The 13,182-nt window shown below is 48.2% G+C and overlaps 1 pseudogene; it reads right to left on the bottom strand.

Annotated features, from left to right (window-relative positions):
- Positions 1-10,198: 10,198 nt before the first annotated feature.
- Positions 10,199-10,295, bottom strand: LOC150019514 (U6 spliceosomal RNA; annotated as a pseudogene).
- Between the last annotated feature and the right edge of the window lie 2,887 nt (positions 10,296-13,182).

The following is a 13,182-nucleotide window of genomic DNA, read 5'->3' as shown; positions in this document are numbered from 1 at the left end:
ATCCAGCCCTCCTCTTTTCCAACTCCCAGTGTTTATTTTGGCTTGGGGCAGCAGACCCCTCTGGGGTCAGAGGAACCTAGTGGAACAGGGGCAGGGAGGAGGCATTTGAAAAACCACAGGGTTAGTGCTGAGATGGTGCAAAACAAACCTAACCAAAATACTGAGTTTAGGGTGGGTCGGCACGGTAGATTTTAGGACTGTTCCATTAGTGTCATGGGCAGTGTGCAGAGCTAAACACACCCAGACTCCCGGTTCCTGGCAGACCTCCATTTCCTGCAAAACCTCCACAAAGTGATCCCAAAGCTTTAGCTAAATGGCCTTGATCATCTCCCCTACTTTCCCCCATAATCATAAGCCTTGAGGTTGAGAAACAAGGCTTCCTGAAGACCATCGGAGGTCTCTGCTCACCTTCCCAGCCCCACATGAGTTCTCTGGGTTTGTGACTGTGTGTACCTCCTGGCCCCAGCACAGACAGGGCCTATGTCCTTCTCTAGCATCCACAGGGATACTCCCCAAGTTCTCCAGTTGGCTGGGGCCTCCCAGAGCCTTCTCACCTGGAGTTCTAAGAAAAGAGAAAGCCCATGGTCATAACCTGCTGGACTGGAGCTTTCAACCCATCTTTGTAAACTTGCCTCTTTGTTTCCTTCTGCTTGCAGGAGGGTAAGGGGGTGGAGGAGATAATTGGATAGATATCCAGTCAGTCTCAGGTGGGCTCCGGTACTGAAGAAGCATGTTTCTAGGTGAGAGAGGCTGTGAATGACCAAGGACCATCCCTTTGGGAGCCATCTCTCAGTCTTCCACCCTAATTATGCTCAAACTGGAAATGCAGACCGCCAGCAGGGCTTTCAGAGATGGTCTGTTTGTCTCTTTTATGTTTCCAGATTAGTGAGGCGAAGGGCTCTGCCTGCCCCTTGGTTACCAGACCCCCAACCTTTGCTCACATGTTTGGGCACTGGGCCCTTAGGACTTTGACAGGGTAAAAAGGTCAGCAGTCACCCTTGATTGCTTCTAGGCCGCCCTCCCTCCACCCCCCAAACATAAGCAAACAAAAATTCTTCCACTGCCCAGATCTTGCCTGCTTATAAAGAAAACTCTATCTTGGCCCCTGGAGAAGCTGCCAGCCATGGGGGTTGTGAGCAATGGTTTTCTCTCTGCTTTCTGACTAATTAAATATCATCCTGTGAGATGGTTTGGCTTGTTGGCTTTAGTAAGAAACACACAACCATGCCAGGACCAGGACTGAGCTTAGAACTTCTCCAGACCTCACCTCCTTCCTTCTTTGCTTCTGTGTAAAGGTGTCAGATTTCTCCAGTCCACTTCTGGACCAGTGTCACCACTTTAGGAGGCCTGGCTGTGCAGGACCACCCTATAGTGCCCATCTCTTAGAGTCTATGCTCAAGAGGGTTGCTTCTGGGTGACCAGTGGTGTATGGTTAGGAAAAGGAGTCACGACTATAATTTCAATACAGTGAACTGTTTAGGAACGCTGATACCTCACACCCAGCACTTTCTTCAGGTTTCCAAGGAAGACCCAGAACTAGAGACATTCCTCTTTGAACTGCTCACTTGCAAAAAGCAGTGGTCAGGTTCTCAGTTTCCCTTTTCCCCTCCTGCCCTGACACTCAATGTGATATGAAGCTTTCTCTCCTGGCTGGTCTCAGTGCTTACTGTAAGGTCAGCCATGTTGCCTTACCCACCTTTGCATTCTCACTGATTCCTGGATATTTATTATACTTATGAAGCCAAGGAGAGAGGCAGTTACCCAGAGAAACCAGGATTCTCTTCTCACTGTCACGAGCCACCCAGGTGGCTGAGGGACTGGGCAGGGTGCTGGCCCACAGTAAGCTGGCCTTTGGATATTCACCCTGTCCTCGTTCACTACGAGGCACTGGCTCTGGCCAGCTCCTGACAGGCCTCAGTGCTGGTGAGGGCTGGTGCGGAGAAGTGAATTATGCCTTCTTTGTGGCATAGCTGTCGCCTTCCAGGAAATGGTGCATATCTGTGTAGGCACACACACACAACATACATCCACAAGTGTAGACTTGACATACAAACAGTGGAGCTGATACCATGCTTCCTCCAGCCCTGGTCCAGCAGGGCCTGGGGTGTCTGGAAGAATAAGACCAGGTGGACAACATATTTGCTGAGATGCTTTGTGTGTGTGTGTGTGTGTGTGTGTGTGTGTGTGTAGGGCTAGTGTGATTGGGATAAAGACTCTGGTCACCCTGTGGCTCCTGCACTGGTGAGCAGACAGGAAGAATGTGCGAGCCTACAAACATTTTGATTAACAGGATGAACTAAGCCTGAGGGCTCAGATGCTGGAATGGATTTTCTTTTGTGGTTATTTCTGATAACTCACAAGCATTTTAGTGGGAACCTGGAGAAGTCATCGTTTAGGTGATAAATGGTCTCTTTGCTGTCAGACCCTCTCTGCACTGATCAGGGTCCCAGGCACAGGGGTGTGTGCAGAATTTAGGTTATGTTACTCAGGCTCTAATGCTGGCCACATCCTGCTGTTGGAAGGCTGTCCAGGATGGTAAACACACAGTGAGGAGTGCGACAGATCATGGCAAGGCCTTGCTGCGTCCTAAGACAGGCAGTGGGGGAGACCTGGGCACAGGAGAGCTGGACTTGGCCCTCAGCTGTCACTGATGGGCCACCTGGGGAGGAATCACTGTGTTTCTTGGGCCTTCATTTTCTCTTCCTTAGAAAGAAGGCACCAGCCTTGCTACCTTCCCTGCTCTTCCTGTCCAATGGTAAATTAAGAATTTGATCAGTAAGCACAGTTATCCAGAAGGAAAATGAGGCCTTCTGCCAGCTGCATCATGTGGATCATCAACTGCACCAGAGCCTTCTTGCCCCGCTTCCCTTCCTCCTCAGAAGTACATTCATTCTGAGCTGCAGACCAAAATCTTACCTGACTGTAGCTGAGCACATGCGGGGCGCTGGCTTGGGCAAACCGCTTCCCCCACCTGCCACAACTCTGAGGACCCCCTGGGGAGGCTCCTGATGGCTTTGGCTGTTGGACTTGTGCTTGAGAGTGCTTGATACAGAAATGTACTGTGTGTTGATGTAGGGAGGTGAGCAGCACCTGTCTGGGTCACTGCACATGGTCCTGACAGCGCCTTGGTGACTAAGTTGCTCAGAAGTAAACCCCAAAGTTGCTGGGTTGGGGCAGAGCTGAATGAGCAAGCATTCTATGGGCAGGGCCCGAGGTGACTTACTGATCACAGAGGCAGAAAGATGTTTGAAGTGACCCACAGTCTCAAGTCACTCTAGTCTTTATTGTGGTATTTCTTTTCTTTTCCAGCTTTCTGTTTTTTTCTCTGATCCTTTGGGATTTGGAAGTTTATAACATTCCTCCAGGCTCACCCACCATCATGCCTACCAGGGTCAAGGAAATATGAAAGCCCAGACCATGTTGTTTTTCTGAATGTTATCGAGGAGCTGGATGGGAAAATAAAGTCTTTCCTGCTTTTAGTTTTTATTTACTCTCGTAATCTTTCTCTCTCTGTCCTCTTCTTTCCCCAAACTACAAGATGATAAGATATATTAAAAAAAATGGAAACAGAAAACTATAATTAGACATGTACGAGCAATTATTCTGCTTTGGGCATTGGAAAAATAAATCATACCCATGTTTCTATTTTTTCCAGGATCTGAAGAACAACCTTGGCTATTTGGGCAGTTGGCTATTTCTGGGTACATTTCAGAAATAACTCATGTTTATTTATTATTGGGTATTTATACCAGTGTTTCAGAGCAGTTTCCAATAACCACGCAGAGGAGTGTGGGCTCTAGCACTGGTAGGGATAGAGTAGAAAACGAAGGATGTCATTGCTTCTGGGAAGGACACCCCTGCCTCCTCCTCAGCATTTCTTCTTGCTGAGGCCACACCATGGGGCAAAGGGTGGCTGAACTGAAAAATAAGCCTCTGAGCTTTGTTTCTCTGTTGAGGCTTCCCTGAAAGGACATCAGATCCTAAATTGGATTCACTTCTAGCCTTTGATGGCATGTACACACACACACACACACACACACACACACACACACACACACACACACACCCTCTGGGCTCAGGCAGAGATTAGAGATGACATTTCTGGAGGCACAAAAGGATGGTGGATTCCTGAGCAGTCACTCACAGACCTGAGCCGCCCAGGAATGCTAAGGGCTCCCAGGACTGACATCATTTACCTCCCAGCTCTCTGAGGAGCCCTCTGACCCCCTGGTCTCAGGGCAATTATTTTTAGCCAGCAAACCCATGCTGTGGCATTCCCATGGTGCACTAAAGGGAGTTGGAATTTTAGGCAGGGCCCTTTTGACTTTATTGAGCTTCTATCTCTGCCTATACCTGTGAAATTAGAGATTAAGGACAGAGACCTTGGAGCCTTTGGCCCAGAGTCTTCATTTGGTAGAGGTTGAATGACTTCCTGTACCTCTATCTTATTCCCCCTCATGCTCTTTGTCTGTTACAGTACATAGTTCCCAAATAACTTGGGATCAATTAAATTCAAGATGAGAATTTTTAAAAGTGTGCGTTATTAATTCATTAAAAATACAATTAAATATTTTATGATATGACTATATTTTCTAAAACAAAAATATTAGTGAATAGAGTGATATTATTCTACATTTTGAAAATGGTTTGAATGTCTGGCTTCATAGGTGACAGTGGGATTGTTATATCTGCTTTTGCAGTCAATCAGTTGCAACATCACATATTATGTAGCCTCTGGAAAACTCTACTGTGAGAGGATGAGAGTAAAAAAAGCAATCTTCGGATTATTATGAAAGGATCTTGGACACCCTCAGGGGTCCCTGTTCCACACTTTAAGAACTGTTTCTGCATTTTCCTCATCTATAGCACCCTTTCTTACTTGTGCTCACCCAATCACTCAATGAACATTTATTGAAGAACCACTGGATGTTAGGTTGGAAATTCAGATAAATGTAGCACATGTGAATCTCAGTCTAAAACTTCAGTTACTAGGGAGATAGGGCTGAGTTTATTTTTCTATAACAACAATCAGTAATACCCAATCTCACTCTCATCTTCTGCCAAGCTGCTGGAAACTTACCCTCACAGCCTTTCTCGGGCTACCGCTATCCAAAGATTGTGGTATATTCGAGGCTCTTGAATAGTGCGAAAGCCTTGGGAGCAGTTGTATGGTCCCTGACACACAGTGCCCAGGATAAGGGTTGAGACACCTGCTGCCCAGGCATGGCCACTCTGGCCTTGTGCTTCTTTGTCAGGCTTGAGGTGGGGACAAGTGCTCATGTACCTACCTTCTCTCTTCCTCAGCAGGTCCCCCACCCCTTTCTAGCCCCCTAATCCACGACCTTCTCTCTCATTCCTCTTTTTTCTTGTGGTTTTTTTCTCACAGGCCAAATGAATCTTTTGTCAGAGGGAAATTCTTTTGCTTCCAAGTTTCTTCAAGATGCGCTCTCTCTCCAATTCTCCCAACAAAAGCCAGAAAAATGTGCGGGCTACTTCTGCTTCCTACTCTGTCTTGATTAAATGAACTATTAATAAATGTGCCTGGCATACACTAAGTACCCAGTGAATGTTGCTGTTAATATTCCTGCTACTTTTACTTAGGGATATCAGGCATAAAATTTGATTAGAGAAAGGGGAAAATTCAAGAAGAGAAACCCTCCAGAATTCACACTTCCCCATGTCCCCTAATGTTGCTGCCTGGTTCCCCTCTTTGCCTATTGCCTTAGTAGCATCTCAAGGTAGAAGTGAAGGACTGAGAGGTGTCCCCAAATCCGTTCTGCCTCCTTAGCCACTCTCCTCTCTCAGATCGCACCACATGTTTTATGTATGGAGAATCCTGACCTAAGTCTCTCTGAGATGCCCAGGAGGTGGGATCATCCTGGAATGTGGGAATCAATGGGGCCTTTGGAAGCTTTTGTCACCCTCCCCACCCCCCACCCCCCGCCCCGGTCCCAATACTCCCCTGCTGAGGGCATCCAGCCTGTGCTCAGGCCCCTCCAGTGGTGGGAAAATCTGCAGAGACAGCCTGGTTCTCTCCAACCACCTCTGTCTTCCTTCAGGGGACCACCTGCTGCCCCTGGAGTTTTCAGTGGCATTAGCTGTGAGATCAGTACCCCCGGGAGGCAACCCTGGCAATCTGATGAGCGCTGTCTGCCAGCTGTTTCTGTGGCCCAGGCAGATCATGACGGTCCATCTTGTAGGCAGTCAGCAATGATTCACAGAATGACAGGTATGATGGGCAGAAGTTGTCTCCATACAGGCCAAGGGCGTCCTCTATGGGCTGCAAGTGGAGCTGTCACTTCTACCCCCAACAAGCTGGAGCCCATGGGCAGATCTCTCTTCATTAAGACTCATTCCATCCACTGTTCCCTTTGCCCATTCTGCTGGGGCTGCTGATGCATAGTCACCCCTAGCTGTATGTGTGTGAGTCAGACACACATACACACACACACACACACACACACACACACACACACACACACACTACTGGGTGTCCACAGGCACATGGTAGAGAGAAAAAAGGCATAGTAAAGAGTGTCTGCTTTCCTTCTCCTAGGCTGTCAGCTGCAGTTCCCTCCTCCAAGCTTTGGGGGTAAGCCCGGAAAATGCATGGTTGGTGGACAATTAAGACATTTTTTCTCAGGATGTGATATTCATAGCTGTGTAGGTGTCCAGCCTGGTGGGAGCTGCTGTTGAGTTTCCTTGTAAGGCCAGGTGATGATGGGCACTCGGGACAAGTGGGGTCTTGTTCCAGCTGGACCGTGTGACTGGACTCCATGCTCCTGTGAGTCTGGGCAGCCTTATCCTTCTGTTCCCCTAGAGTGGAAATGAGATGAACAGGACCCATTCCAGGTCCCTGCCAAGTTAATAGCAGAGAAACAGGATTAGGACTCAGTCCCACAGCCCCAGACTCGGGCCTCCTGAACAAGCTACGCAACTTGCGGGGCTCAGTCAAGAACTACGGTAGATTACAGCTCAGGAAAAAGCCCCGGCGCACTGTCTGGTCCTGAGCAGACTTGTGCGAGGTGAAGCAGAGGCGAGTCAGATGCCTTTGGAGGAGGAAATGACTTACCAGGCTGACCTTCCTCACCTGTGCAGCCATCTGTCACTTGAAGAAAACAAAAGAGAGCAAGAGAGAAGACAATTTTGCAAACTCCTGGCTGCAAACCTCCTTTTTTTCCAGTATTTGACGGACTTGTCGTGGCTGGTGAGCCTCTGTGGGGGAGCTGGGGGTATCTTTAGCCAAGTCAGGCCCGTTCTCTGAGGTCTAGGGGTTTTCTGAAGACAAAAAGCTATTCTTCATATATGTTCCAGGGTCCCTTCTCCCACAGTGTAACTTCGGCTCTTCTCCTGGGGGTGGGCTTGGAGTTACCTCAAAGGCAGAACATAGTTGCCAATGGTCTGGAGGCCCCGCTGCATGGTAAAGTAGTTCTTTATAGGCCTTCATGATGCAGCACTTGGAGTTTGAACCCCAATTCAATCCTGTGCACAAGGGTTCTTGTCACTGCAGTCACGGTGTCTTAGGTCATGGGCTCTGGGAAGGCTCGGGCCTTTCTGTCTGACTGCCTTGGGTGGCAGTAGCCCAGCACTGTTCACTGCTGTGGGACAGTGATTTCTCAAGTCATGCATGCCTTTATCTGCTATGATTTTATGTGCACACTTACTAAAGGTGCTTTGAGTCTTAGGAAGTGAGAGGTGGAGGAAAATCCACATCATCTAAACCCTTAATCTCATAGAAGAAGAAAGTGAGGCTCAATGTCCATGACATGCCCAACTTCACAGAGCAAATTCGTGGAAGAACCAGAACAAAAACCAGTTTTTCTCTGGCTGGTCCCTTGTGGGTTTTAGTCTCCATGAAGCTAGTTAATAACAAGTAAATTTTTTACATGCTGTTATGAATAATAATAATAATAGCATAATTCTGAAAATTACTCCTTAAGGTTTTAAGTCTCCATTGCCTGACACTGGTGAAGTTACGTTTAATGCAGCCTAAACTTCCCAATATGGTTTGCTCAGATAGTGATTAGGCATTCGTATTTTGGGGAGTAGATTTTTCTCTGTAGCCTAGAATCTATTTTCATCCCTGCTCTGTTCTCATGATGAACGTGGGATTCCATCTCCATACAATCTGTGAACTGTTCCACGGCAAGGAGATTGTCATCATTTCATTTCACACCCCCATCGGTAACACAAAGGACTGTAATTGATGTGGTTCAGAAACCAGAGCCCAAGCAATAAAAATGAATCCCTTATGACAGTCTGCCACGACATACATGGGTCCAGCGTCTGATTTTAATGGGAGTGGGAAATGGCTAACAGATGACTGTACGGTCTGCAGGGCTGGAGTCTGTGGCCTTCCAACTAAAACCATGTCTGATGGCAGCTCATCGGCCCCACATGTGCCCCACAGACGCGAGTTATTTACGGGACGCCCGGAGTGCGTGGTGCTAGATGTATCACAGCAGGGGCTGCGTGTGTGACGGCTGAGGTCATGGTTTTTCATGTCAAGCTTTAAAGACGTTTGGTTTAAAAAACCCCTGCGACTCCACTGGGATTGGCTTTCAGAGAAGAAAAACAGCCTCCGAGTTCCTTTCCTGTCCAAACACCAGTGGGCGATCACCACTTACATCAGTGAACCCTTCGGGGTGGAGAAGGTCCTGCATCCTCCAACTTGCTCTGGGTGATTTTACCTTTTGGAGGAAGAGGACATGAGTCACAGTGATTTACTATGAACTCACTAAAAATGTGTCTGATGCGTGTGCACCCAAACCTGAATGCACAAAAACTGCTAAGAAATTACATCAGGGCTCAGAAACAGACATTTTGGGCTTTGGTGGAGGCCTTTGGGTAAATCTGTTTCTAGCAGTTTCCTCGTCTGCAATATAAAAGTGGTGGTGGGCCGGGTGGACAGACCAGATTGTTCCTGCATTCCCTCCAGCTCTTCCATTAGGCGAGCCAATGAGCACACTCAGTTATGCATTATATGAGTGTTTAGTCTGTGTGCTGCTTCTCCCAGGATGGACTCTTCCCTGAGGTCAAGGGCCATGCCTGGGTGCACATAGTCATTTTTCTACATCTTCCTGCCCCATGTGGGTTTATTACTTTTGAACCAAAGAGATTAAACAAGAGGCAGAGAAGTTGTTAGAAGTATTTTAAATACGTCTCACTCTCCACACTCTATCACAGACATGCACTAAGGAAAACAAAGGTGAAATGGGGACAATAACATAAATGATTGTGTTATTGGCTGAGGGGATGGTAGGTAGAGTCCTGCCTTTCTTCACACAAAGACATCCATCCAGGTGGATGATAAATCCAAGGGATGGTGTGACAAATAATGGTTATCATTCCCAAAGGATAAGTCTTTCCAGCCCTCCTGCACACAGAACGAGTCATCATTGTCACTGAAACACCTATGAACATGGGCAACAATAGCACAATCTAAGGTAAACAATGGTAACAAATGATAATTTAGCAAAACTTTGCTCATATAGAGAAAAGACTGGAGGGACAGTGTTACCGTAGGTGAGAATACACCTCATTTATACTTTATTCTGTTTGTTCATTTGAATTTTCTGAATTTTCAGCCACAAACACAGATGACTCATTTTGGAAGCGAAAAAAAAAAAAAATCCCATTTAGTTGTTAATTTAGAAATGATAGAGCCAGGTGGGAGTGGTGGGGGGCAGTTTTTCACAAGGGGCTTCCTGCTGCTTCTAGCGACAGAACCGTGCTCCGTCTTCCACCCCCTTTACTGGGATTTGGGCGGCTCTGCACACTCCTCTCCCAAAAGCAAACACTCCTCATTTCTGCCATTGATATCAGCACCTCACATAGAATCATGTTTTTTCATTCTTCATAACAGTCAGGCTTTCCTGACACGCACACCTGGGTGGATTCTCCTTCATTTCATAGCATTTCCGAAACATCCTTTGGGCACTAAACTGAATTCTTTCTTGTGCTGTCCTTGCAATATTTCCTGTTTGTTTGCCAGCTGGCCTCCCCAAATCTTCAAGCAAGCCACTTCAGAGTGGTGATTGTGTTATCTTCCTTCTAAGTACCTTTTATTGGTTGTTTTTGGCTTTATTGAGATATAATTGACATGTAAAATTGTGTAAGTTTAAGGTGTGCAAAGTAGTGATTTTATGTATGTATATACTGCAAAATGATTGTCACAACAAAGTTAGTTAACACAACCTAAAATATGGGATGCCTCATAATTTGTGTGTCATCCTTGCACAGAGGCTATGCTCATCTTCTCTGGATTGTTCCAGTGTTAGCACTCAAATTGTTCCTAATGGTCTTGCTTGGTGCTTCATATACATTAAACATTGAGATATCAATGCAAATTTCAATTGTGAGAGCACTCTGCCTAAATTCTGGGACTCTATAAGGACTTCAAGGCATCCTGGATGATGTTTAGTACATACGACAGAAAAGAAGTAGAGTTCTGAATGTGGGGCTATGACACCTGTGAGCAGGCAAAATATAAGGGAAAGGCAAGACACTGTGGTTGTCATGAGTCACCTGTTAGCATCTGCCTCCTGGGTGGCCGAGAAGCAGTTGCTGTGGGTGTGACCTGGAGGGGCTCCTGGAACAGACCTTGATGGAAGTACTGCCACAGCCGTGCTGACTCCTTCATGAGATCCACTTATATAATAAACAGAACAGAGGGCTCTTTCGAGGCACAGCAAGCAGGAACACAGCCCAAGATCCTGTGACAATACAGCTTCAGGCTCTGTCAACAGAAGCTCCCAGCCGTGGTGGCATGGAGGACTGGAGGCCGTGAGTCCTGGTCACATTACAAAGGATGTGACTGCAATGGTGTGTGTGCACACAGGCCACACAGGGGCTGCAGCCAGCCTCCCCTTGCAGCTGGCGCAGCTCATGGCTCATTCATCTCCCACAGCTGTCAGGGCAGAGAACAACAGGTGAAAGCAGGCCCTGCTCATTGTTCCCAGGAAGCCTTTAGCTACGCCTGCCACCCTCTCTGCCTGGCCTGTGCAGACCTCCAGCTTAGAGCTTTCACACTGGGAGGCCAGCTCTCTGAGCCACTGTGACCCAGAAAGGCTTCGTTCCAGACCCAGCCCTCAAAAGTTCCCCACGTCTGGGCCTGGGAAGCTGCGCTGGGGCCTCTCCAGTGGCTGGGTGAAGTGCAGGGACAGGTGGGGGCAGACCCTGGGGAGCTCAGTCGGGGGCCCTGAGAGCTGCAGGTCAGGGAGCACATTCCACCTCCACGCCAGAGACCCCTGTCATCCACCAGGCAGCCTAGGGCACTTAGTATTTCATTTGGTCAGCTAGCCTCCCCAAGTCTTCAGGCAGGCCACTAGAGAGTGGTGATTGTCATCTCTTCTTTCTAATGGCCTAGTTGGGTACTTCAGTTTTATATATTCAGCATTGAGAAATAACTGCAAAATGCAATTGTGTTTGAACTGCACTGGTAGCATCCTACCTAAATGCTGAGAGTCTGTAAGATGTAGACTTCAAGGCATCTTGGCTGAAGCTGGCATAATATGACAGAAAGAACGTTCTAAATGTCAGGGCACATGAATGAGGCAAAAGCAGGAGAAGTAAAGAGGGGGTATGATGAGTAGATACAGAGTTGTAGTGGGACGGAAGAGCGGGAATAAATTTTGGAGGAGGGAGGCATTTAGACAGGAGCTGGGCCCCCAGGTTTGAGAAGAATGATGATAAGTAACAGAAAGCAGGAGTGAATTGAATCTAAGCTTGGCAACAAATAAGCTTAAAGTAAAACCTGCGACTCCTAGCCGAAAGGCCTGGGCTGGTTGCATCAGAGTCAGAGCAGGCCCTTTCTGTGCACAGAGTGCTCTGCAGAAACAGCCAGCGCTCCCTAAAGGCAGGACCGGGAGGGAACTATGGAGAGGGACGCTGGGGTTGGGGGCCTGCTATGGGGTGGACAAGGCTTTCTTCTTCTATCCCTGAGGGCTTTTCCCTCTCTTCATCGTTGGTCTCTCCAGTCCAGATGGCAGTCCCCAGTCCTGTGCACACCTAGGAAGAGAGCTGGGAGATGGGGCAACTCACCCAAAACTGTGTTGCACCAGTGTTGGAAATTCCTGGCATCAGCCTCAGTCCTTATGGAATCACTGAAAAAGATGCAATTTAATTAGGCTGCCGAAGTCCTATGACTGGGCAATTAGCAAGCGTCCCTTTATTAGATTTTCTAGTCTGGACACTGTGAAGGCATCATTTTCCACTCCTGCCCTCCCCCTCCCACCTCTGAACCTCTGTCCCATGTTTTGCGCTGAGAACGGGGTCTGAGTTCAGTTCAAGCCTCTAATCTTCCCTCAGGCCTGGACAACATTGGGAACTGCGGTGTCCCCTTTCTGGAACTCTTGTAACCCCTCTTGTTGTATCAATGCTGGTTTGCTTCTTACCACCGGTTATGCGGTCATGCCATTCATTTTTTCACTCACACATTCTATCCAGCTAGTGGGTAATCCTGTTTTGGTCAAGGCCTGTGTCTCGTACAATCAAAGTTTTGGGACATCTGTGTCATAGTTTCTCAACAGGATCAGTAGCTTCTGAATTGTTATCATGACACTGACACTCAAGGCAACACAGGCCAGGTAAGTACTGCTGGGGCATTTCCATTTCCATTTCAGACGTGGCAGGTCCTGGGGCTTGGAGATAATAGGAGGATGCTGGGAGTAAGGCTGCAGTAGTGTGGTAGCACAGTTCAGGTTCTGGACTATGGCCACCCAGCTGTGGACAGACAGGAACCACGGGCGCTGACTCCTCTGCAGCTGTATCGGGATCTCAAGGTGTGGGGCGGGGGCAGAAAGGCTGTTACAGATGATGGTTCGCAGCAGAAGAACCTTTACCCCTTGATCGTTCCCTATGGAACACTATGCCAGGGAAGCTCTGTGAGCCCCAGGCAGGGCTGGTCGTTGGGCACAGGCTTTTTAGCTAGGAGGACAGGAGCCTCCTGAAAGGCCTCAGCAGGAGGTGCGTGCCCCCCCAGGACAGATGGTGCCATGGCCACTGGAGACTCACTTGGGAGGTCTCTGACCTGCCTGCAGGGCAGAACCTGCCCACTTGGAGGCGTGGCTTGCCTGCTCTTGCCACCCACCACCAGCAGGAGGTGGCTAGATATGTGGCCCTGCAGGCTGGTGAGATGCTCCCCCCCACCCCCCCACCCCCCCGGTCGGAAGTCGCACCACT

This window comes from Furipterus horrens, unplaced genomic scaffold (genome assembly GCF_987537825.1).
Source record: "Furipterus horrens unplaced genomic scaffold, mFurHor1.1.pri manual_scaffold_2, whole genome shotgun sequence".
NCBI lineage: Eukaryota > Metazoa > Chordata > Mammalia > Chiroptera > Furipteridae > Furipterus > Furipterus horrens.
Note: the sequence above shows the minus strand (reverse complement) of the source record. Positions and strands in the feature narration are given on the sequence as shown.